Source organism: Carcharhinus amblyrhynchos, chromosome 18 (genome assembly GCF_965287045.1).
Source record: "Carcharhinus amblyrhynchos chromosome 18, sCarAmb.v2.hapA, whole genome shotgun sequence".
NCBI classification, from domain to species: domain Eukaryota; kingdom Metazoa; phylum Chordata; class Chondrichthyes; order Carcharhiniformes; family Carcharhinidae; genus Carcharhinus; species Carcharhinus amblyrhynchos.
This window is the reverse complement of record NC_137341.1, coordinates 50466093-50489459: the sequence shown is the minus strand read 5'-3', so window position 1 is coordinate 50489459 and position 23367 is coordinate 50466093. Positions and strand designations below refer to the sequence as shown.

The following is a 23367-nucleotide window of genomic DNA, read 5'->3' as shown; positions in this document are numbered from 1 at the left end:
TGGAGAGAGATAAATCTATTTCTCCTAGCCGATCCTAAACAGCATACTTCAGAGAGTGAGAGACCTCCTGCTTTTTTTCAGAACTCAGTGGTAACTGCCTGCTTTTCCCTGTAAGCTTAGCTCCTCCCCTTAAGCACATGCCTCTGTTAGCCAATCTAATCAAAACCCTACTCTGAAATCCGAAGGGGAAAAAACCAAATAAACAAGAATGCATGAACTATGATTTTAGTGAGAGAATTGTTTGTTTTAATCTGTAATCAGCCTGTGTTCTCAGCATCTGAGCTGTCTGTTTTTCAGACAAATTGGCACCTGGTAAAAGAGTTGAATTTTAAACATACCCCTCACAAGGAACATGATATGAATACATTCCTTAAACACACCAGTATCATGACATCACTGATCTACAAAAGCAGTAGTTCCCAGTCTGTGTCGGGGGAGTGGGGGACAATTACATGTACCTTGTGTGTTTCAGAACCAATATGGTATTATTATTCACAGTGGGATTGATTGGTCAAAATGTGGAAATCTTTGCCGCAGAAGGCTGTGGAGGGCAGGTGTCTAAGTGTCTTTAAGACAGAGATAGATAGGTTCTTGATTAATAAGGGGATTGAGTTATGGAGAAAAGGCACAAGAATGTGGATGAGAAAAAAATCAGCCATGATTGAATGGCGGAGCAGACATGATGGACCGAGTGGCCTAATTTTGTTCCTATGTCTTATGGTCTTAGCACAGATGGAGCCCATGTGATAAGCCAACACAGAGGGGTTATGTGTGTAATAGCATTAGATCCGCTAGCAACATCTATTCACTGCAGCATCCATAGGGAGACGTCAACTGCAAAGATAGTGCCTGATTTTGTGACTGTTTTGGAGGAAATTGGTAAAAGTTAATTTTATTAAAACCCCATCCACTGAATTTACAAATATCTGCAACTCTGTGTGATGGGATGGGGCAGTGATCGCTATCAACTGCTTCTGTATGTTGAGGTCCGCAGGCTTTCCCAAGGAAAGGCGCTGCACGTCTTTACAAGTTACATGAGAATTTTTTGCTTCGACTTTGAACTCTCGCAACGCTTCATGATTTCGCGTGACGTGCCAAATTGGCATATATGGCAGATATTTTCGATCACTTAAATAGTGACCTCAGAATCAGTGATAATTTTTCACGTGCAGGCCAAAATAAAAGTGACGATCAAGAAAATGGAGACGTGACCCAAGTGACTGGAGTGGTCAAATTACGGCTTATTTGTGAATCTGTCAGATTTTTGGCCAGGGCAGAAATGCAGCTTCTAATCACAGAGCACCTGCACAGTTTGACCACGCAGCTAAGCGAGTACTTCCCTGTTCCTGACACACACAGTTCAACTGGATTTGAAATCTTCAATGATGGCTTCATCACAAGCCTGACCTCGACAGAACGAGACAGATTTCTGGAATTCCCCCGTAACAGTATTTAAAGACGGATTTTTCTCGGAACTGACTGACATTCGGCTTAATGTTGCTTTGGAACACCCAGAACTGTCTGACAAGGCAGTCAAGTTTCTGATGCCACTTCCTACAAACCTACCTTTTGTGAAAGTGGATTTTTAGGGCATCTGTTTTTTAATTCATTCGTGGGACATGGGTGTCACTGGCCAGGCAGCGTTTATTGTCCATTCCTTGTTGCCCTTGAACAGAGTGGGTTTGCTAGGTCATTTCAGAGGGCAGTTGAGAGTAAACCACATTGCTGTGGCTCTGGAGTCACATGCAGGGTAAGCCCAGGTAAGGAGGGCACATTTCCTTCCCTGACGGGACATTAGTGAACCAGATGGGTTTTTCTGACCGTCAACAATGGTTTCATGGTTATCAGTAGATACTTAATTCCGGATATTTTTTATTGAATTCAAATTCCACCACCTGCCGTGGCAGGATTCAAACCCAGGTTCCCAGGCGATTTATCAGTATGTTGTCTATTTAAACCACTGGAAAATGGCACAGGCTGATGAGACTCCAAAAGAGAATCTTGTACACTGGTACAACGCCTTGTGCATGTTGATTATCACCAGTTTTTGCAAGTTCTCATCCAATTCCAGCTGCTGATAGACATGACAGGGGTCCAGTTTAGTAGATTTTAAACCTTCTAGCTTAGCGTAGAGATCTTCAGTTCTGGAGATGGGACACCTGTCTGTACTCCTCTTGACAATTAATTTGTAATCCCCACAAATTCTCACTGTCTCGTTCCATGTAGGGACTGTGGTTGCAGCTCTTTTGGAGAATTGTAATGGCTTTATGGTACCTGAGCCTTACCTCTTGAGCTTGACTTGCACCTTCTGATGATAGGCACACTGGATGGGGCTGGAAAAATGTGTCACTTCCTGATCCAGATTTTAAATTTAGCTCCCCTTATACACCCCAATTCATTTAGAAAACCTCGGAATATTTATAGAGTGGCTCCTTCCCTCAGGTTTAATATTTCCATCCAGTTTACCCATATTTGCTTTAGTCAAGGTCTGTGACCCTTGATTACAAATACCGGCAGCTTTTCTGTCTGGTTCTGACATGCCACTATTATTGTTGCTGAACCTAAAGTCTGCAATGTCTCTCCGATATATGTGGACAAAAATGGCACCTTAATCTTAATGTTTGGAGTACTTTTTGAAGATAAAATGCCTGTTGCCCTATAACTGTGACCACTGCCACTGTATCAACTTCCATTTTGGGTACTATGCCATTTAACAGCAAAATTATCTCTATTGGGGTCACTTTGCTTAGCTGGACTTGGTTTAGGGTGAATGACTCAGATCCCTTGTTGCGTTCCTCATCCAAATTGTTTAAGGGTTGTTACATTAATAGTTGCTGTCTTTTATTTTGTACTGGCTTGTACTGGTCACTTCACTCTGTGCCACATTTTTAAGTAATCTTTTCTATTACACCTGAAGCATTCACAGCTCCTACATCAACAGACTTCTTTGTGAGTGGCTCTCACTGTTGCACTTCTCTATCAGGGTACTGTTGCATCCGCTCCTGGGCTGTTTTGCACTGCAGCCATTTCCTGCCACAATTTACCTTGTTCAACATGCCTTGCAAACCTCCAGCTCCACAGGCCAATCTGTCCCTGAACATTTCTGAGAATGTTGGGCCAGATTCACAATGTTGTGCCAGTCTTACTACAAAGCCTGAGACTGCCTCTCCGGCTCACAGCTTACCGTATGAAATTTGTATCTCAGCATAATGATTGAGGGACAGGGGTTAATGATTTTTGACTAGCCTCACAAACTGGTCAAAAGCCTTTGTGTCTGGCGATGTTAATGTTCTCAACAAACTGGAAATCTGTGGACGACCATTTCATTCACTCTGAAGAAATAACACAGCCTTTTTATGTATTGTCCCCAGTTGTCTACTTTGGGGTCAAATAGCTCGATTTCTTTTTCCAATCATCAGCATTGCTAAGTGCTTACTACTTTACTACTAAGTATCTTGCTACTAATTACTCTTGATGCTCAAGTCTTCTCCCCCTCCAGCTGGACACTGATTGCCGATGACTTTGATATTTGCCTCATTGCCAATGTATAAGATCAAGGGTGACTCAATGTGGCTTGGATCAACAATTGGCTTTATTGCCAAATAAAGAATAATATACATGCAACAAGATCAGTGTGACTGCTCTACTTGACTCCCTGGCTCCAACTGCGAGTCCCTGTTGACCCGTGGTATGTGCCCTCCTGTTTATTGGCGCAGCTGCCTGCCAGGACGTTCTGTAGGGTCCTCGCCAATGACATGGCCCTCAGGAAATGACCCCTCCCTTAAAAGCCACACTATTATCATCAGCCTTCTCATAAAGTAAGCATTATCTGTTTCCACTGGTAGGCCTACTGAGGTTAAAGATGCTGTATGGGTGGCACAGTGGTTAGCACTACTGCCTCTCAGTGCCAGGGACCCGAGTTCGATTCCTGACTTGGGTGATTATCTGTGTGGAGTTTGCACATTCTCCCCATGTCTGAGTGGGTGACCCTGTTTCCTTCCACAGTCCAAAAATGTGTGGGCTTAGTGTCAGGGGGACTAGCTAGGGTAAGTATGTGGGGTTACGGAGATTGAGTCTGCACTGGCCACATTGGGCTGAATAGCCTCCCTCTGTAGGTATTTGTGAACATGCATCATAAACGATTAGAAATAGCTGCTTTTTTAATACCTGTTGATTACATAGGTTTGACTCCCGCCGCCCATACGTAAAAACAAATGTTCAAAACAACTTGTGTATGTTGAGGTCTGCAAAGCTTTTGATACAGTCTAGTGTTTCACATAAAGGAAAAGGTTGGAAACTGCTGATCTATGGACATCGAGTCAACCTCTGGAAAGAAAGGTCGCAAGTTCAGCAAATAAATAATTTATTTTATTGATGGTATTGGTTGAGGACAGGATCTTTACTGGAATTCCCTGTACTTTCAAAGTGGCAGGGGATCTTTAACATACTGCTGAGCAATCTTACTGGGAAAAGTAAGATTGGGAAATACTCCAATTGTATCTCACTCTTGATATTGCACAGACGTCACAGCCTAGTTTGCATACCCTAGCCCATGTTGGATTAAGGAGCCACAATCTTCTCATTCCGAGACTAGACTGCTACCAACTGAGCCAAGCTGACCTTTAAACAGCAAGAGAAATAGAACAGTGCTGATACTTTATTGTGTGACTTTGGTGCAGTTAGAAAAGTGTAAGGATTGTTGCTACCATTAAGAACAGAGAAGAATAATGTTCAGTTGCTGAGCAATACTTTAAGGGCATGAAGCATGTTGAAGGAGTAGAATTGAGGAATTTTTTTTAAGGTGAGCCATTTTGAGGGCTGTTAAAATAGAACAGAAGTTTAAATATCCACTCCAGGCGCACATTTTAATACGAGGCTTTTCCTAGGATTGAGATAAGAACCTAAAATTTTACACCTCTTCCACATCGGTATATTTCAGGATCTGCTGACTGTGTAAAGAATAGTCTGAAAGGCTGAGAGAGTGGACGTGGGAATGATGTTTCCATTAGTAGGTGAGACTAAGATCCAAGGGCACAGCCTCAGAATAAAGGGATGACCCATTAGAACTGGGATGAGGAGGAATCTGCGGAATTCATTGCCACAAAGGGCAATGAAGACCGAGATAGATAAGTTCTTGATTGGTAAGGGGCTCAAAGGTTACGGGGAAAAGGTGGGAGAATGGGGTTGAGAAACACATCAGCCATGATTGAATGGTGGAGCAGACTCAATGGGCTGAATGGCCTAATTCTACTCCTGTATCTTATTGACTTATCCCACATACCTTTGACAAAATACCACATGGTAGGTTGTTGCATAAGATTCAATCTCACGGGATCCAGGGTGAGAGAGCGAATTGGATACAAAATTGGCTTGATGACAGAATGTGGAAATGCCAGCGTTGGACTGGGGTAAACACCGTGAGAACAGTTGGTGACAGAAGACAGGGTGGTACGAGAAGGTTGTTTTTCAAACTGAAGCCTATGACCAGCGATGTGCCTCAGGATTGGTGCTGTGTCCACTGTTACTTGTCATTTATATTAATGATTTCGATGAGAATTTAGTAGGTATAGTTAGTAAGTTTGCAGATGACACCAAGATTGGTTGCATAGTGGAAAGTGAAGGCGGTTATTTAGGATTGCAATGGGATCTTGACCATTTGGGCTAGTGGGCTGATGAATGGCAGATGGAGTTTAATTTAGATAAATGTGAGGTGATGCATTTTGAAGGTTGAGCCAGGGCAGGACTTACTCAGTTAATAGGGCATTGGGAAGAGCTGTAGAAAAAAGAGATCTAGGGGTACATGTTCATAGCTCCTTGAAAGTGGAGTCATAGGTGGACAGAGTGGTGAAGAAGGCATTTGGCATGTTTGGTTTCATTGTTCAGAACATTGAATACAGGAGTTGGGATGTATTGTTGGAGTTGTGTAAGACATTGGTAAGGCCACACTTGGAATACTGTCCACAGTTCTGGTCACCCTATTATACAAAGGATATTATTAAACTAGAAAGAGCGCAGAAAAGATTTACCAGGATGCTACCGGGACTTTGAGTTATAAGGAGAGACTGTATAGATTGGGACATTTTTCTCTGGAGTGTAGGAGGCTTAAGGGTGGTTTTATAGAGGTCTGTAAAATAGAGGGGCACATAGAGCAGTCTAAAATTAGAGGGCATAGGTTTAAGGTGAGAAGAGAGAGATACAAAAGGATCCAGAGGGGCAATTTTTTCACACAGAGGGTGGTGAGTGTCTGGAACAAGCTGCCAGAGGTAGTAGTAGAGGTGGGTACAATTTTGTTTTTTAAAAAGCACTTGGGCAGTTACATGGGTATAGAGCGATATGGGCCAAGCGCTGGCAATTGATTGGGTCTAGTTTATGGGTTAAAATGGGGTGGCATGGACAAGTTGGGCCAAAGGGCCTGTTTCCATGCTGTAAACCTCTATGACCTGATCTTCGCTGACAGACAAAACTGAAAATAAGTAGAAAAAGTAGTAATTGTAGGAAAACAAATAAGGAGAATTACTCGCATATTGCTGCTTGAGAGTAGTTTGTCTTACTCTTTGATATTCCACGTGTAAGTTTTACAGAGTGTATGATTTTTAGATGCAAGTTGAAAACTGTTTTGAAAGCTTGGGCTACCAACCAAATCTAGTTTAATGTGTGGATTTCATAATTCAGACTGTAACTTGTTTCTCATAGTTTAGTTTCAGTATACTGTACAATATTTATTTGAAGACAGCATTATTCATTTCAATTTAGTGCTAACATTGTGGAAAGTTGGAGAGAGTACAACACATCTGTATACAAAAGGTCTAATTGTTAGTTGGGAAGGTTTGCTTTTCCTAATTAGTTCCACATGGTTATTTTTGATGAGATATATTTAAAAGTTTATTTACTATTGGTCTTAATTTCTTATCTGTTTTAGAAAGGCATTCTTATTAAAAGTCTGGCTTGCAGGCAAGACTTGAGCAAAACACTATACTTTATTACGCACACATAATCACAAAATATTACTAATGCTAGACTCTATTGTGAATACTAGATATTAAATTGAACCTGGTACCCAAAGTTCACTGGTTTCCCCATTGTACATTTAGTGAATATTACTCAAATCTCACCATCTTCACCCTGCTACCAAAACACCCTCCACTTTCTTTGTGCCTTTATCCCATCCTAACTTTTCTTTTCCCTTCTTCAACCTGCTTGGAATCCATTCCCTATGCACTCTGGTGTAAAACGTCCTACTGAGAACGACAGAAAAGAGCAAGAGTGGCAGTACTGATTAGAAAGAATATTACAGTGCTAGAGAGGATGTTCTTAGTCTTTTATTCATTCGTGGGACATTGGCGCTGCAGGTTGGCCAGCATTTATTGCCCATCTCTAGTTGCCTTTGTTCAGAGGAAAGTTGAGAGTCAACCACATTGCTGTGTCTCTGGAGCCACATGTAGGCCAGACCAAATAAGAACGGCAGATTTCCTTCACCAAAGGACATTAGTGAATCAGATAGGTTTTTCTGACAGTGGTCACCAGTATATTTATAATTCCAGATATTTTTCATTGATTTCAAATTCCTCAATTGTGCTGGGAAACGTGTCCCCAGATCTTGCCCTGGATTACTACTCCAGTGACAATACCATTATGCCACTGCCTCCCCTAAATTTCTTCTGAGGATTATTAGCCTTTGCTCTAGTGAAGGCTCGGTCACTGAATATATTTGAGGCTGAGTTAGGTGAGGGAGTTAAGGTAATGGGGGACAACACAACACCCCAATCAAATTGGCCATGATGTATTGACTGGCAGAGTGGACTTGATGGCCAATTGTCCTACTCCTCTGTTTGTGTACATTTGAGGCTGGGATAGACAGCTTTTTGGTGTCAGGGAATTAAGGAATATGGGGAAAGGGCAGGGAGATGGAGTTGATGTCGAAGATCAACCACGATCACACTGGCTGAGCAGCCCGGATGGGCCATGTTACTTCTGCTCCTATCTATTTTTATGGAATGAACATTAGAGTAGTGACAAGATAGGACTTCAATTTCCTATTATAAACTTGGGGCGTAGTAGTGTAAAGTGTAGACAGGGGAAGAGTTTCTGAACTGCATTCAGAATAATTTTCCTGAACAGTACATTTTATGGTCCAACAAGGAAGGAGGCATTATGGGATCATGCCCTGGGGAATGAGGTGGGCCAAATGGATGAAATGTCAGGGAGCAGATCAACTGAACAGTGCCCACAGTGTCATAAGGTTTAGATTAGCTGTAGAAAAGAACAAAGAGCAATCTAGAGTAAAAATATTTAATGGGGGGAATGTCAATTTAAGTAGGTTGAGAACAGATCAGCCCTGGGGTAGATTGATTCAATGTTTACAAAACTAATTGTGGGAAACCTTGGAGAAGGCATTTTTTAAATGTTTAAAGTTTATTTGGTAGTGTCACAAGTAGGCTTACATCAACACTGCAATGAAGTTACTGTGAAAATCTCCAAGTCGCCACATTCCGGTGCATGTTCAAGTACACTAAAGGGCAATTTAGCATGGCCAGTGCACCTAATTTGCACGTCTTTGGACTGTGGAAGGAAGCTGGAGGAAACCTACTCAGACACTGGAAGAACGTGCAGACTCCACACAGACAGTGACCCACACCAGGAATCGATCCCGGATCCCTGGCACTGTGAGGCAGCAGTGCTAATCGCTGTGCTACCGTGCTGCTCTTCAAGTACAGTCAAGGTGTATATTCCCATAAGGGGTGAGGGGGAGGTAGGACAAACAAAACCAAAGTTCCCTGGTTGATGTAGCAGAGTGTAAAGGGAAGCAGAATATGACATACGTTAGGCTTTAATATAAGGGGGAAGCACAAGAATGCTGAAAAGCTTCAAGAGAAGGTGAAAAAGGAAGTATGAGGGGCAAAGAGAGAGTATAGGAAGAATCTGGCACTGACGTAAAGGAATCCAGAAGATCTCCCCAGATTATATAACAGTGAAAAGAGCTCTTAAGACCAGGGATGGAGCTATACAAGGGACCAAAAGGGCCAGAGGTACTAAATGAGCATCTTGCATCCTTTGTTACGAAAATCATAGTGAAAGAGATTTTTTTGTTTATATCCAATTCAATCCAATCAAAGTCCAATTCAAAGTCTCAACAAGTGAGACATTCCCGATCCAAGCTGGCAAGACAGGCCTCCCACTTCCTGTCTTGGGCTTGATCTACAAGATCCAAGCTGATTGGAGCAGGCGTTGCACCCTCTCCAAGGCTTGATCTCATTTGCATCTTAGCCAAAAGGCCGAGATGCTGTTTTAAAAAATGGCTTCAAATGAAGCCTTAGTGTAACCTCATGACAAGTGCAGGATGTCAATACTACACTTGATCTTAACCAAAAGGCCTAGAAGCAATAGTTTAGACACTGGTTGGACTAAATGGTAAAGAGGAGGTATTAGAATGATTGACTGTACTTAATAAGTCACCGGGATTGGATGGGGCGCATCGGAGGATGCTGAGGGAAATAAAAATGCAAATTGCAGAAGCGCTTATTACAATCTTCCTTCACTGTGTGGATGATTCCAGAAGAATTTAAATGTTAGACCCTTATTCATAAAGAAAGCAGTAACTTTCAGCAGTGGTGAGACATGATAACTGGGGACAAAATAAGCAGTCACTTGGAAAAATGTGGGTGGAACGTAGGGAAATCATTTTGGTGGCATGCATTTGATGGCTTTTATGTGGAAATGCACACTGACTCACTTCACCGATTTATAGAGAGAATGTGGGGAAGAGCATAACTAGAATCCATCAATATAAGATAATCACCAAGAAGTCCAATAGGGAATTCAGAAGAAACTTTTTCACCCTAAAGATTGATATTAATGTGGAACTTGCTACCACCGGAACTGATTAAACCCAATAATATAAATAAATTTAACGGGAGGCTGGGTCATTAAACATAGTCAAGACTGAGTTAAACAGATTTTTGATCTCCAAGGAAGTCGAGGGTTATGTGAACTGACAGAAGAATTGAGTTATGGCCATAAACAGCCATGATCTTAATGAATGGCAGAGTAGGATTGAGGAGCTGCATGGCCTCCTTTTTCTTATATTCTGATAGGAACTAGGCTATTATTTGAGGGGGCCAGTAACACAAGTGATCAAGTTAGATGAGGAGGTTAGAGTGAAGCATTAATGCCAGCACGGTATGGATGGGCCGAATGGCCAGTTTCTGTGCCATGTTGTATTGCATGACATTGTAATGCACCACCACCTACAGATATAGCAGATAAAGGTTTACTTTGTGTAATATTCTTGTTCACCAGTTAAGGGAAAAACGACAACACCTTTATTTACAGGTAAAGGCTACGCACAGGCTTGAAGCCTCCAGCTCCTGAAAAGGTTCGGGAACAGCAAACCCTGCTTACCAGGGTGATTCCCGCCCCCACCCCATCCTGCTCCCTGATTAGTTCCCTGGATCATGGTGATTGTTCCTTTAAGGAACAATGAAAAAAGGCCAGAAGAATACTTAAGAGGCTTTTCATTCAATTTGAGCCAAGGTCCGAGAGCTGTGAGGCAACAGTGCTAACTGCTGTGTCACCGTGCCGCACTGACAGCTTTGGTCAGTTGGGGAAAGCCCCCACAGCTTTCCTGCAAAAACCAGAGTTTAGGTTTGTGAATGGCCCCAAAGTGCATCATCAGAATCCAATCTTGTTTGAAGAAGGTCCCTGTCCTCTTAACATGGACGACTTTTGTACCTGCAATTTAAAATTGCAATCGGCCGGACTGGGGGGGTAATAAGAACATACATAACGTAAGAAATAGGAGCAGGAGTAGGCCGTCTAACCCTTCAAGCCTGCCCCGCCATTCAACAAGATCATGGCTGATCTGAAGTGGATCAGTTCCACTTTCCTGCTTTCTCCCCATAACCCTTAATTCCCTTGTCTATCAGAAATCTATCTACCCATGACTTAGATATATTTAGCGAGGTAGCCTCCACCACTTCAACGGGCAGAGAATTCCAGAGACTCACCACCCTTTGAGTGAAGAAGTTCCTCTTCAACTCTGATCAAAACTGCTCCCCCCCGCCCTTATTTTGACGCCGTGCCCTGTAGTCCTGCTATCCTTTCTAAGTGGGAAGAATCTCTGTACCCTATCTCGCCCCTTCATTATCTTGTAAGTCTCTATAAGATCCCCCCTCAGCCTTCTAAACTCTATCAAGTACAGACCCAGTCTATTCAATCTCTCTTCATAGGCTAACCCCCTCATCTCCAGTATCAGCCTGGTGAACCTTATCTGTACTCCCTCCAAGGCCAATATATCCTTTTGCAAATGCAGTGACCAAAACTGCACACAGTACTCCAGTTGCAGCCTCACCAGTACCCTGTACAGTTGCAGCAAGACCTCCCTGCATTTATATTCTATCCCCCTCGCTATAAAGGCCAACATTCCATTCGCCTTCTTGATCACCTGCTTCACCTGCAGACTGGGTTTTTGTGATTCGTGCACAAGGACCCCCAGGTCCCTCTGCACTGTAGCATGCTGCAGCTTTTTGTCCTTTAAATAATAATTCCTCCTATTATTTCTACCAAAGTGGATAACCTCACATTTGCTAACGTTATACTCTATCTGCCAGGTCCTCGCACACTCGCTCAGCCTATCCAGATCTCTCTGTAGACTTTCCGCGTCTTCCATGCAATTCACTTTTCTACTCATCTTCGTGTCATCAGCAAATTTTGTTACCCTACACTCAGCCCCCTCCTCCAGATTATCAATGTAAATGGTAAACAGTTGAGGCCCCAGCACCGATCCCTGCGGCACTCCACTAGTCACCAACTGCCAACCAGAATAGCACCCATTGATTCCAACTCTCTGCTTCCTGTTAGACAACCAATCCTCAATCCACGCTAACACCTTACCCCCAACTCCGTGCACCCTAACCTTCTGCAACAACCTTTGGTGAGGCACCTTATCAAACGCCTTCTGGAAATCCAAAAACACCACATCCACTGGTTCCCCTCTGTCTACCGCACTGGTCACATCCTCATAGAAATCCAATAAATCCATTAAACACGACTTCCCCTTCACGAATCCATGCTGTGTCTGCTTGATCAAACTGTTCTTTTCTAGGTGTCTTGTTATTTCTTGTTTGATGACGGATTCTAGCATTTTTCCAACTACGGATGTTAAGCTAACTGGCCTGTAATTCCCTGCCTTTTGTCTGCTACCTTTTTTAAACAGCGGCATAACAATTAGCCGTTTTCCAATCTTCTGGTGCTTCCCCAGAGTCCAGCAAATTTTGATAAATAATTACTAAGGCATCTGCTATCACCTCTGCCATTTCTTTCAGAAATGGGGTGGGAGATTAGTACACAAATCTTCTGCTTCATTTAACTTTATCCCTTATCAGTGTTTTCCCCAGTCACTGGGAGTTAAAATTCTGCCCCCCACCACTTGCTTCTCCCCTGGGTGCCTGAAATGGAATGAATTCTATTCCCTGTCACTTAACAACCCACACTCTAATGAGCACAAAAGTGGAATTGAATTTGAATTCTATATTTAAATGTGTGTGGGCAGAAGAACCACTAAATTGTTTGTCAAATGTCCGTTTGTTTTGACTTAGTAATTATAGGTGTGGGAAATTGCATGGGGTTCAAATACATCCATTATTGCCAGCCTTGTAACTTGTTAAGTGATGGTGTTACTGAGGACAAGAAGTTCCTGTTGTCCATACTTCCAGTAACAGACAGCAAATCTTGTTATAATTGTGACAGTTTAATAGCTGATAGACATTATTAGTCATTCAAACAAAGTTAAAACTCTTAAATGCGATAGGTCTTCCTTTGTGGAAGACTAATTTCCATTATGAACTTCCAGTTCACCATGATAGCATCATTTAATCAATAAATACATTTTGCTTCTGTTAATATTGAGGTAGTGTTTTAATGGGAGATAATTGAGCAGGTGATCGTGGAGTTGGGTTAGATTTCCAGCTCTTGAGTTGTTTTGTGACATTGATGCTAACAAAAAAAAAGCAATGTGGGATTTCACAGAATGCAGAGATCTCTCATTCTTCTAAACTCCAGTGAGTAAAGGCCTAAACTGTTCAATCTTGCTTCAGAAGACAAGTCTTTCATCTCTAGAAGCAATCTAATGAATCTTCTCTGAACTGCCTCTAATGCATTTGCATCCTTCCTCAAGGGGACCAAAACTGTGTGTCATACTCCAGACACAGTTTCACTAATGCTCTATACAGTTGCAACAACACTTCCCTACTTCTGTACATTAGTAATGAATGCTTAAATTCCGTTTGCCTTCCTCATTACCTACTGCACCTGCACACTAACCTTGCTGTGATTCGCGCGTGGGGACACCCAGTTCCCTCTGCACTGAAGCATTTTGAAGTCTCTCTCCATTTAAATAATTTGCCTTTTTATTCCTCTGTACAAAATGGATATCCTCTCTCTTATCCGCGTTAAATTCCATCTGCTAAATTTTGGCCCATTCACCTAACCTGTGTAAATTTCTTACCTTCATTGTAACTTGCTTCTCCACCTATTTTAGCAAATTTGGCTATAGTGTACGTTCTATCTCTGCATCCAAGTCATAAATGTTGGTGTCTGAAAGAAACAGTAAGTAGTCTCACAACATCAAGTTAAAGTCCAACAGGTTTATTTGGTAGCACGAGCTTTTGGAGCGTTGCCTCTTCATCAGCTGAGTCTGAAAAGAAAACCTGGCTTAAGGAAATAAAAACAAAATTGCTGGAAATATTCAGTTGTTCAGGCAGTGTCCGTGGAGAAGGAAGCAGAGTTAACGTTACAGATCGGTGACCTTTCATCAAACTTAAGGAAAGGAAGTTGTTAATAAAGTTTGCATTTATATAATATTTTCAGTATAGAAAAATGTCTTGAGGTGCCCAGTGATTAGAGTACATTGATACTGAGCCAAAGAATATATTGGAAAGGAGATCAAAAGCTAGATGGACTTGTATGTTTGCACTGAAAATAATATCTAATTCTGTTTGGACTAAATGTTAAAAGGTATAATTGGCAAGTTTTTTGACAATACTAATAAAAGTCCGTTCCACTCCAGGTCTGCTGTAGACATACGGTAAATGCATGTCGGCCGTCCCTGACCAGCTGGACTTGCAGAATTCTAGTGTGGAGCATTACTGGTAAGATTTGTCTAAACAAATTTGGACTCTGACTGAGGTTGTACTAAACTCTAATGACTTTCCCAATAATGAGGTGGAATCAATCTTCCACAATCATAAGGTTCTCTAAGCTCTCTGATGGAAAGCAGTCAAAAGATGTGTGGTGAGCAGATAAAATTCTGTGTGTTTGTTTGTGTGTAAGGCATCTCCAGTATAAAATTCTCTAATCTATAGATGTGTTCTCTACAGATAATTAACGGAATTTGGATATAAACTTTCGAATCATGCTTTACACTTCAACCTTTTCTCATTACATTGGTCTGCCCTTGATGTTCCAGTTCATTAATCATCCTTGGTGTGTTCTGGGCATTATGCCTAAATTTAATTGTTGCCTTAAGGGAAAGGCAACCAAATTTTGAGACCCTCAATTAAACCAGTATGCTTTTCCGAACAACAAAAGGATTCAGAACACAAGTCCTACAACCAAATGCAGGTAACCATGGAACCAAAAATGTATGTTGTCCATACTTCACTGATTAATCATTACTGCAGATGCTGGAAGTCTGAAACAAAACACAAAACTGCTGGAAGCATTCACCAGGTCAAGCCACATCTGTGAAGAAAACAAGCAGGTTCATGTTTCAAGTGCTAGAATCGTTCCCGTCTGAACAGAAAAACATTACAGAGCGGCAGGGAGATGGGACAGGGAAAGGCTCACACGTCAGCAAAGACATCGGTCAACCTAGATTGAAAACAGGAGATCGATAATTAGCAGAAATTTTATGAGCTCAATAAGAGGAATAGAAGATAATTGTAAACTTAACATTGTTACTTTTTATTAACTTTGCTTGCGTCAGCTGTGTTTATTAATTTGGTTTGTTATTTTAGCCAGCTTAGATAGAGTCAGCTCTGATGAAGGGTCATCTAGACTTAAAACATTGGCTCCATTCTCTCCTCACAGATGCTGTCAGACCCGCTGAGATTTTGCAGCATTTTCTGTTTTTGTTTTGGATTCCAGCATCTGCAGTATTTTGCTTTTATCTTAGAGTCAGGAGTCAAACATGGGAGTTACGGGAAAGATGGAGATGGTTTTAGAAGGCAACAGTAGAAAGTTAAAAAGGGGACATCATGTTCGATTCATTGAAGAACAACAAAAAGAGCAGGTTAGGGTAATATTGTGGACAATCTATGTGGATTTTCAAAAACCTTCAGTAAGGTACCAGACAAATGGCAGATGGAGTTTAATTTCGATAAATGTGAGGTGATGAATTTTGGTAGATTGAACCAGGGCAGGACTTACTCAGTTAATGGTAGGGTAGTGGGGAGAGTTGCAGAGCAAAGAGATCTAGGGGTACATGTTCATAACTCCTTGAAAGTGGAGTCACAGGTGGACAAAAAGTGGTGAAGAAGGCATTCAACATGCTTGGTTTCATCAGTCAGAATATTGAATACCGGAGTTGGGATGTCTCGTTGAAGTTGTACAAGACCTTGATAAGGCCACACTTGGAATACTGTGTATAATTCTGGTCACCCTATTATAGAAAGGATGTTATTAAACTAGAAAGAATGCAGGAAAGATTTACTAGGATGCTACTGGGACTTGATGGTTTGAATTATAAGGAGAGACTGGGACTTTTCTCTCTGGAGCGTAGAAGGCTGAGGGGTGATCTTTATAGAGGTCTCCAAAATAATGAGGGGCATAGACAAGGTAGATGGTCAATATCTTTTCCCAAAGATAGGGGAGTCTAAAATGAGAGGGCATAGGCTTAAGGTGAGAGGGGAGAGATACAGAAGTGTCCAGAGGGGCAATTTTTTCACGCAGAGGATTGAGTGTCCAGAATAAGCTGCCAGAGGCAGTAGTAGAAGCAGGTACAATTTTGTCTTTTAAAAAGCATTTAGACAGTTACTTGGGTAAGATGGGTATAGAGGGATATGGGACAAATGCAGACAATTGGGATTAGTTTAGGGGTTTTCAAAACAAAAAGGGTGACATGGACAAGTTGGGCCAAAGGGCCTGTTTCCATTCTGTAAACCTCTATGACTCTAAAACAGGAAACAGAACTTAGTGTCTGTAGAGATTAAAGATCTGGAGATGATCACTGGTTTCAAAAGAAAATTGGATGGGCACTTGAGGAAAATTAACTTGCAGGGCTGTGGGGAAAAATGGGGGGTGGTGATTGGTTGGTTTAGGATTCACTGGATTGCTGTCTGGTCTCCTGTGTGGTAATGGCTGGTTCACAGTGATATCAGGTTTCTGTGATATCCCTGCCATCCTGTTGAGGAAGTGCTATCATATCTGCAACAGTGAATCTTCAGAATATTTGTGGAGCATTTCTTGTTCCTTAAGCAATGACTGAAGAGCAGAAGGATCTTGGGGTCCGGGTCCACAGGACTCTTAAATCGGCCTCGCAGGTGGAGGATGTGGTCAAGAAGGCGTATGGTGTACTGGCCTTCATTAATCGAGGGATTGAGTTTAGGAATCGGGAGGTAATGCTGCAACTTTATAAGACCCTTGTCAGGCCTCATTTGGAGTACTGTGCGCAGTTCTGGCCGCCTCACTGTAGGAAAGACATAGAAGCTACTGAAAGGGTACAGAGGAGATTTACAAGGATGTTGCCTGGACTGGGAGGCATGCCTTATGAAGTTAGGTTGAGGGAGCTGGGACTCTATTCCCTGGAGAGACGAAGGTTGAGAGGCAACCTGATAGAAGTTTATAAAATGTTGATTCTCAGAGGCTATTTCCCCGGGTTGAAATGGTTGCTACGAGAGGACACAGATTTAAGGTGCGGGGAGGAAAGTGCAGAAGTGATGTTAGGGGTAAGTTTTTCACTCAGAGGGTGGTGAGTGAATGGAATCGGCTGCCGTCAGTGGTGGTGGAGGCGAACTCGCTGGGGTCTTTTAAAAGACTTCTGGATGAGTATATGGGGTTTAATGGGATTGGGGGTTATAGATAGGTCTATAGATTGGTAGGTGTTGATGTGATCGGCGCAACTCGTGGGCCGAAGGGCCTGTTTGTGCTGTAGTGTTCTATGTTCTATATGAATACTACTCTTGCACCTTCAGTGTGTCCCACAGCAGGCTATGGGAGATGTAATTTTTGGAGTGCTCCCTGTAATCACTGAATGTCCTGAATTGTAGAAAAATTCATTCTTAATGTTTCAATTGAAACCAGTTATAGGAACCTCCAAATCAGAGAAACCTTATGTTCTTTTTAAAAAAGTATTCCCTCAAGTATTCACTGTTATTTCTCTCTTTATTGTTGCTTTGAACTTGCTTGAAGTCTCCGCCTTTTGAACAGTATACAATTAAAAAAAAAACTTTTGATTTATGTGACCATCCTTTTCTCCTGTTGTTCTGTAAATTTGCCTGAATGTTTCTTCCAAGCTACCTGCAGTTATATGGATTTCTGTAATTGATTGACCTGAATTTAATCCGGATCCCCATTGCTGAGCGATGCTAAGTCACTTTTGCCACTTACTATTTTTTAATCAACTGTTTTTAAAGACTCCACAAATGGGAAGATTTCAATTTACTGCAGGCTCCAGTATTTTTTATGTAAATTAGTATGAATTAAATATTGCTGGTATGAATCTTGGGAAAGTTGAGAAAAATTCCAATTCAAATAGCAATTATTTTTGGTCGATTTGATGAACAAATGCACATCTTATTAGATAAATAGCAATTGTTTCGGGCAGTATCATAGAGTCCTACACTACAGAAAGAGGCCCTTCGGCCCATCAAGTCTGCACCGACCACAATCCCACCCAGGCCCTACCTTCATATCCCTACATATTTTATCCACTAATCCCTCTAACCTACGCATCTCGGAACACTAAGGGGCAATTTTAGCATGGCCAATCAACCTAACTCTCTCATCTTAGGACTGTGGGAGGAAACCCACGCAGACACAAGGAGAATGTGCAAACTCCACATAGACAGTGACCCAAGCTGGGAATTGAACACAGGTCCCTGGAGCTGTGAAGCAGCAGTGCTAACCACTGTGCTACCGTGCCGCCCACAGTAGAGTAATGTGAATTATTTTTAAATGTTTGCCCAATGTCGTGACTCTCTTCTGCTTTTAATGCAAAGCACATTTTGTATATGTGGGTGTTTGTGTGCATAAATCACTGAAGGTGGCAGGACTGGATGACAGAGCAGCTAACAGAGTATGCAGCACCTTGGGCTTTAAGAATAGGGGCACAGAGTACAAAAGCAAGAAGATTCTGTTAAACTTGGATAGCACGGTGATACAATATCAAGGGCCTGAGTTTGATTCCGGCCTTGGGTGAATGTCTGGAGTTTGCACATTCTCCCCATGCCTGTGTGTTTCCTCAGATGTTCCAGTTTCCTCCCGCAGTCCAAAGATGTGCAGGTTAGGTGGATTGGCCGTGGTAAATTGCCCCTTAATGTTCCAGGGTTTGAAGGTTAAAGCGGCTTAGTGGGGTAAATGCATGGGATTACAGAGAATAGAATCAGGATAAGATGCTCCATCGGAGAGTTAGTGCAGACACGATGGTCCAAATGGCCTCTATCTATACTGTAGGAATTCTATGCATAAAATGATCACAATCGGATTATTGCATCCTGTTCTGGGCACCACATCCAAGAAGGATGTGAAGGCATTGGAGAGGGTGCTGTAAAGTTTAATGAATGTGCTTCTAGGGATGAAGAATTTGTGTTATGTGGATAGATTGGAGAAGTTGCGACTGCTTTCCTTGGAGCAGAGAAGGTTGAGACGAGATTTGATAGAAGTATTCACAATCATGAGGGGCCTGGACAGAATAGATGGGAAGAAACTCCCATTGGTGGAAGGTTCAGAAATCAAGAGGACACGTTTAAGGTAATTGACAAAGCAACAATGACATGAGAAATATTTTCATCCAACAAGTGTTTAGGATCTGAAATTTGCTGTCCCAGATTGTGGTGAGGCAGATTTGAATGGGGCTTTCAGGAAGGAATTGGGTTATTAACTAAATAGAAAAATTGTGTCGGGCTTTGGGGGAGAAGTTGAGGAATGGCACGAGGTGAATTGCTGCTTCAGACAGCCCACACAGAGCTGATGGGCCAAATGGCTGTCTTCTGTGCTATAATCATTTTATGATTGTATAGAAGTGTATAAGTACTGACCCCAGCCTGCTCGAGTGCATTGGGTATTCAATTTGTATGTTGTAGGTGCTATAGAAAGTGCAGGCAAGCGAAAGTGGGAAAGGAAAGCAAGCAAAAAGTTCAGCTGGTTTTCAGGAGAGCTGTGGGTGAGTCACAAAAGCTGTGCTATGCAGGATTTGTTTGGGTAAATTAGTGATTTTAATTTATACAGTATTTTTGTTAAATTGAGTGATTTATTTTTATTTTGCACGTTATTCCAGCTAGGAATGCTCAGTGCTTCACATGTATGGTACAGAATTTCAGCTTGTACACTGGGTTTTCTGGGCAAGACATGTCTGACGGAATCCAACTCCGTTTTTATTGATTCTTTTGGGAATCCATGCTTCAATTAAAGTCATGATTTTTAGGAATGCAACCACAGCTTTTTAAGTGCGAACTTGTTGTACGTAGATGCAAGCAGTTGTTGATAAAATCATAGAATGTTTACAGCACAGAATGAGGCTGTTCAATCCATTGTGTTTGTGCTGGCTCTCCGCAAGAGCGACACTCCTCATCTCGTTCCACTGAGCTTTCCCCATAGGCCTGTAAATCTTTCTTCTTCAGATAAGTATTCAGTTCCCTTTTGAAAATCTATGATTGGATCCACGTGTGGTTGTATTTTCTAAAAAGTCTTGTATTATATTTGAAGTTGTAGCATATTTTATTCCATCTTGTTCTGAACAAAACCGAAATAACAATGCTTGGCATCAATCATGTGTGTTGAAAAGTGAGTTTATAATCTGTGAGGTTAAAACAGCCTGCAGGCAAATCATCTAATCATCAAAAGAATGGTGCAGCTGTTTGGTCTATGCATTCAGATGACTAAGTGTATGTCATGCAAGGTTGGGAAAAAAAATGAACATTACATACTGTGGTGCTCATTATTTTGAAGAACTGTGTAATATTACCTCAAATTCAAGATGCTTTCATGTTATTTCTAGTTGGGTGATGCTAGAAAGTGCCACTAGAATTGGGCAGGAACTGAAGGCCTTTGATCTGCTCAAATCTGGTATCTTTGAACTGCAATGGTTGTTAAAGCAGCACCAGCCAAAAGTATAATTTTGCTCAAGTGTTGCCTCCTGAAAAGACCTGGTAGTTCAAAAATAAAAATCCGATACCTTGGCAACTCTATATAGAATTGAGTAGCGCACAGTCTCAGTCTCTCAGTCATCTGAGAGAATGGCGGGGCAGACTCTAAGGGCTAGATGGCCTACTCCTGCTCCTTATGTTCTTATCTCTGGGTTTGGACCTGCAAATATTTCATCTGCCAGTTCTTAATTCTGGGAACTGCTGCCAGGCAGATGAGGTAATCAACAATCTGGTCCAAAAGATAATCTGTTAACAATAGCCATTATTGCTCTTTGTAGTGTTTTATTATCTTTCGTTCGTTTTAATAAATTTATTTGTTTAATGAAAAAGGTTTCAGTTCTCACTGTTTCCACAAATGTTTCTCGCTGATATCTTTTTAAAAAAAGTACACCATATGAAACCAGTATTTCCTGGGCCACCAATGCCAGAGAGGCACAGTAGTTAGCACTGCTGCCTTACAGTGCCAGAGACCCAGGTTTGATTCCCAGCTTTGGTCACTGTTTGTGTGGAGTTTGCATGTTCTCCCATGTCTGCATGGGCTTCTTCCCTCGGTCCGAAAGACATGCTGGTTAGGTGCCATTGATGTGGGAATGCCGGCGTTGGACTGGCGTAAACACAGTAAAAAGTCTGACAGCACCAGGTTTTAGTCCAACCGATTTATTTGATAATACTCACAAGCTTTCGTCAGGTGCCATTGGCCATACTAAATTCTCCCTCAGTGTACCCGAATAGATGCCAGAGTGTGGTGACCAGGGGAATTTCACAGTAACTTCATTGCAGTGTTAATATAAGCCTAACTGTGATTAATAAATAAACTTTAAATTAATATAGAATTCTGTGAATATATCTGTTGCAACGTCTACCTTTATATGGACAGCATACTGTTTAAAATGTTTTGTCATGGTGCAAGTTGTCACGAAACCCCAGTGATATGTTTGAGAATATTCCAACCTGAAACACTGATTTCATGTCGTGTTTTTTTTGGATATTAGCGAGAAACATTTGTGGAAGCAGTAAGAACGCTTTCATTAAACAAATAAAATTATTTATTAAAATGAAAGAAAATAAAACAATATAAAGAGCAATCTTGTACTTTGGCAAATTAACAGTAAACATTTAGTCCTTAAGACTAAAAGCCCAGAACTATCTGTTTTCCCCCTCGTACCTAAACTTTGCTGAGATCCACATTTCCTAAACAACAATCATAAACCTATTGGTCACATCTAGCCAGTGGTAACCACATTGTACTGCTTAAGTGACCATAACTGGGGAATGGTCTTCGGTTTAGTAAAGAAAACAATTCTTTTGCCCAAACTGGCTTGCCTTTAGCACTTCATCTCAAGCTGAGCTGGTTCCTGAGGATGTCTGCCTCTCTCTCTCTTTCATGCTGCTGCTTCTTCAATACCTCATCTGTGTCTAAACTGTTTTGTGGCTCAACTACTCTGACTACTAATTGTCTTGATTGAGAAGAACACCCTGTTCCCTATTCTTTTCTTTCTCTTAGATGCTGTCCAAGTATTTACAAAATACTTGGCAGTTTGATCTTACTTGCACAAAAAAATCATTTTAATGGCATCCTACCATTTTGTGACACCAGTCATCCATCATTAACTCTAAGATTTTTAAATTTTCAGTTGTCTTTCTTTAATTGGCTTCAGATTCAATACTTTGGATAAAAAATAAATTGGAGATGCTAAATTTAGATCATTACTAACAATGATGAAATAGGCATAATTGTTATAAAAGGGTGAACCTATATTTATTTATTAGTCATAGGCTTACATTCACACTGCAATGAAGTTACTATGAAAATCCCCTAGTTGCCATGCTCCGGTGCCTGTTCCGGTACACTGAGGGAGAATTTAGCATGGCCAATTCATCTGTCCCTGCACATCTTTAATTTTATTTGTCACAAGTAAGTCTTACGTTATATTGTTAACAGTGGAAAGTTACTGTGAAATTCCCTACATTCTTTGGAGTGTGGAAGGAAACCGGAACACCCAGAGAAAACCCGTGCAGACTTCACAGTGACCCAAGCCGGGAATTGAACCTGGGTCCCTGGCACTGTGACCCTGGCCGTGCTGCCCCAGTACATTGGAGTACAGAAACAGTACAAAAAAGACTGATGGACATTTTAGCCCTTCATGTCTGCCTTCTGCTGATATTTCAGCATTTTCGAAATGTAAATGCACCACCTGGCGAGATTGGCTATCAAGAAATTTTATCATCCGTTGGGCTCATAGTGTGATGCATATACACATACTAGAAGCTATATATATTCACACACAACCCTGCTGTTTGCAGACATAAAGAACATCCATCGACATTGTACATAATTCAACTGAGCAAAATAGATGACAACCATTTTCTGGTTCATTTCCCAGGGCAATGCCATGATCAATCAGAACCTGGTTTAAATTTAAACAAAGCTTGACAGTTAACTGTCAATCATCAATTAACTGGTGCATTCTCCATTGCAATGCCTCTACCAACCAATTAGCACTCTGTTTACATAAAGTATAAATTGTTGTTCTTTTTACTTTTGGCGTTCTTGTGAATGTGATGAGTGCAAAACGAAAAGCAATTGCCTTGTTTCAGCGGTACCCAGGTTCACTAATTCCATGTGCAGGATCCATAGTCTTGTAGCACAAATACAATCAATCCTTCTGGCTGTCATAGAGGTTCTACATTGTGGAAGCTAAACGCCCTGCAAATGCAGGTCTACTGACAGGCTGTAACCTCACACCAGTAATCATCCGTGGAATTAGTCAGATATCACAAGACAGATCAACCTCAAACTATTTCTGTCAACTCAGTTCATGACCTAGTACTGAAATATCCAGAACATTTTGACAGAATTGGCAGTTTCAGGAAGAGTGGCAACGTTACAAATGCAGGAGAATGCAAATCCATCAACAGATCCACCTTCTAAGTGCAGCACCTACAAAGAAAACAAATTGAAGGTCGAACTAGAACTGTGGAAAAAGATAGAATCATTAGAAAAATGCAA

The 23367-nt window shown here is 41.5% G+C and overlaps 1 protein-coding gene and 1 non-coding gene across 5 annotated transcripts in view; one reads left to right on the top strand and one right to left on the bottom strand.

Moving 5' to 3' along the window:
* Window positions 1–23367, top strand: part of mrtfba (myocardin related transcription factor Ba) — a 290456-nt gene that overhangs the window by 37901 nt on the left and 229188 nt on the right. For all 4 annotated transcript variants that reach the window (XM_080207002.1, XM_080206999.1, XM_080207001.1 and 1 more), the window contains exon 2: window positions 14063–14144. The gene's annotated coding sequence lies outside the window, so the exon portion shown is untranslated. The remainder of the gene's footprint in view (window positions 1–14062; window positions 14145–23367) is intronic.
* Window positions 9191–9382, bottom strand: LOC145355194 (U2 spliceosomal RNA). The gene has a single exon (XR_013888932.1). It is a non-coding gene; the product is annotated as a U2 spliceosomal RNA (small nuclear RNA).